The 3521-nt window shown below is 48.9% G+C and overlaps 1 pseudogene; it reads left to right on the top strand.

The window, feature by feature from the left end:
* Nucleotides 1-1694: 1694 nt before the first annotated feature.
* Nucleotides 1695-3078, top strand: LOC134357866 (modulator of apoptosis 1-like; annotated as a pseudogene).
* Nucleotides 3079-3521: the final 443 nt, after the last annotated feature.

The following is a 3521-nucleotide window of genomic DNA, read 5'->3' as shown; positions in this document are numbered from 1 at the left end:
TGGGCCTCCAAAGTGATTGTTTTGTCAAGTTCACCTCGCAACCTGTCCCACCCCACTGCAGAATAACTCATCTGATTGGTTTGGAGAGGTGGGGAAAGTACTGTGCTATCCACTGCGTATTGAGAGGAAATCTGTATGGTAGGGGCTGTGGAGATGACCATCTGTGGAGACTGGGTGGAATTATAGCAGCAGGTGGCCATGAACATACATTCAGTGGCCACTTTATTAGACACAGGAGTTACCTATAAAGTAGCCTCTCCAAGTAGATTTTAACTGTATAAACTTGTTCATGAAGTGATAAGGGTGTGAATAAAAAAGCCTCTTTGCTTAGAGAATAGTAGTCAGCATTGCTTATGTGAATCAATGTTTATCTGCATTTTGTGTGTGTGACTATTACATTGGGATTCTGATTCGCTGGAAACTGTATGTGTGGAAAGGGGAGTTGGGGTCAGTGACTGTGTAATTTATTGTATTATATCGTACAGGCATGTACTGTGTTAATGTTTTACTAAAATTACTCCATATTTCTAAATTGAGTTCCAGTAGGTAGCATTTGAGCAGTTTAGTGAGCAGTTTCTGTCCAATATCACTGCACTGCGGTAAATTACCCAGAAAATAGTTTATTGTTAATTAAGGATACTTAAAGTATTTACTGGTGATTTATCACACAGTTTTTCATCTATTACTCATTTTGTTTCCATTGGAGCAAAAACCAAACTAAAATATGGTACTGGTGATCCGTTTTTATTCTGAATATCATTATATTAATTGAAAACAAGAGAAAGATAAGTAGGTCTCTGTGTGTAACATACTGAAGGCCCTATATTGCTTATTCTTGCTCATGAAACCCAGCCCATTTGATTCTCTTCATGCACTGAACATTTGTTAGCCCCACACAGTTCTGAATCAGGTTTAATATCATTGCAGTGTGTCGTGAAATTTGCTGACTTTGCAGCATCAGTAAAATGCAGTACCTAATAATACAGTAAATGTTACAGTAAGTGTATGTAAGGGGTTTCTTCTTTTATGTTACTGTGTATGTTAATCAAAATGGCTTCTTTATTATGTTAAATGCTGAGAAGGTTCTCTCGCTGCAGTTTGTTTGGGTTATCTATTTGATAAGAGGACAAATGAACCAATGGGTGTCCACGTTATTCTTATTTTGGGGTGATATTCTGTCTCATATGGTGAGGAAACGGGGGTTTTGGCAGGGAAACGGGGGTTTTGGCGAGGAGTTGGAGGAGAGACCGGGAGGATGACGGATGTGCTGGGAGTGCTCTGGTCAATCACTTCCGGTGGTACCGAGCTGCGAGTCAAGGGGGTCAGAGTGCAGGGTGAAGAATGAAAGTCCCAAGCTCCAACTGTGCGCATGAAAAAATTGAACTTTGATAAGTCTAGTGCCTTTTTTTTCATTCCCTTTTGTATTGTACCTCTTTTAATCTCATAGTCCCAGTAAGATTTATCAAGTGTAACTTGTAAAATGTACATTGTGTGCTGGTTGATGATTGATGTTTGAGGCCGTATAAGGTGGCATTGCACAACAACTGACGTAACCGGGAGACAAGGTAGGGCGGCGGACGAGTTTTCCCCTAGATAAATATGAGCCGATATAGCTGAGCGTTACATTTGTAGGGGCTCGTCCAGGATTGAATTTTTGGTGAGCTGTATAAATCGCCATGTTACGTAGTGCGGAGATGGATCGAGATAAGATTATAAGCTGGTCTGAGTCAGAGGACGTACCGGTGAATCATGCGTGCGTGTTAAGTGGGGTGGATTTCCGCATTTCGGGAGATGCGTCAGTGCAGGGGTTGAGTTTGATCAAAGGTATCAGCCAGGTAGAACTGGTAGCTAGAAGGTGCAGTAATGAAGTGGAATCTAGCTGGGTGTTGGTTCGTACGAGTGCTGACGTCATGACGTTGGAACTGCCAGCCACGGTCAGCTTCCAGGGGGAAGGGGGGCCGTGGGGCCTCCACACCCTCCTGGAGGAAGAAAGTGAGGAGACACCGGAGGAGGAGCTGGATGAGACCCCAGGGGAGGTGCCTGTAACCAGTAGTCAGGGTTAGAGTAGGAAGGCTTGGCTAGGCCCCGTCCCCCAGCTAGAGGTGAGACCTCCGAGTTAGCAGCCGCCATTTCCTCCCTGGTGAGAAGGGCGGAGGGGCCACGCCCGAAGCTGAGAATTTTCTCAGGAGCCACACCTACCCCGGAAGGGGAGGACAACTGCGAGATATGGATTGAGAATACGTCCCAGTTGTTAGAGGCATGGCCAGGCTCGAATGAGGAAAAGAGACAGCGATTGGTGGAAAGTTTGAGGGGAGGGATGGCCGGTGTAGTCCGGGAGCTGAAGACGGAATGGCCCTCGGCTTCCCTGGCGGAGTATCTGGAAGCTTTGGAGGGGGCGTTTGGAATGTCAGGAGATACCTGGGAACTTTTAGCGGAGTTTCACCACATGGGGCAGGGTAGAGGGGAAAAGCTCTCAGAATACATTTTTCGGCTGGAGAGAATGCTTACTGGGTTGCGGCGCTGAGGGGTAGTGAAGGTGGACGAAGTGGCGAGTTTGAGGATGAGTTGGATATTTAGTGGTTCCCTGGAGGAGGACAAGGTGGCTCGGAGTCTCCGGCAGTCCTATAAAAGGAGCCTCCCTCCATCATTCGGGCAGCTGATTAGAGAGGTGCGGGAGGAGGAGAGCGCGTTGGGCTGGAACGGGGGCTCAGGCCACCGGGGACAATCCTCAGCGGTACAGGAGGTGGTGGCCGGGTTGAGAACCGAGAAACCCAAGGGGTCCCAGAGGAGTAGGGACCTCCCCGTTTGAGGGGACGGACAGAGAGAATACCCCCTTAGGAGGACGGCCCGCACAGTGGGCTGGGAGTGGCGGGCGTCCCGGGAGAATAGGGGTGGCGGGTAGCATGTGGGAAAGAGGGGCACTTCCGGTGGGAATGTGAGTGGCCGGGGGTGTGCTACAGCTATGGGAAAGAGGGACACTTTCGGAGGGATTGTCAGAGACAAGGCGCCCCGTGGAACGAAAGCCCCCTGAAGACTAAGGAGGGAGAGGTGTTGGGAAGCTTAGGAGAGACTCAGTGAGGGAACGGACTGGAGTCTCTGGAGGACCACGTTCTCTGAAATCAGCCAGGGGACCACTGAAAGCCCAAGCCTTTATTCCGGATGGACTGGTGGTGCCCCATTCCAGCGTGTCCCTACGGATAGAGGGAATCTTTGCGAAAGCCATCCTTGACACAGGATTGCAGGTTACCTTATTGTACCAGTCGTTCTACGACACATATCTAAAGCATTTGCCAGTAACCCCGTTTAAGGCCCTGGAGATTTGGGGTATAAGTGAGGGTGACTCCCCATATGATGGATACCTGTCAGTGAGATTGGAATGCTCGGAGGGCGATGTGGGAGTGTTGGAAGCCCTTGAGACGTTGGTGTTGGTTTGTCCAGAGTTCGAAGAAGTGGGTGGCCCCCAGGGGCTGGATCCTGAGTGCAAACGAAGGACAGTGTGGTGTACCCAGGCGAGGCCGAAA

This window comes from Mobula hypostoma, chromosome 2, assembly GCF_963921235.1.
Source record: "Mobula hypostoma chromosome 2, sMobHyp1.1, whole genome shotgun sequence".
Lineage (NCBI taxonomy): Eukaryota > Metazoa > Chordata > Chondrichthyes > Myliobatiformes > Myliobatidae > Mobula > Mobula hypostoma.
Note: the sequence above shows the minus strand (reverse complement) of the source record. Positions and strands in the feature narration are given on the sequence as shown.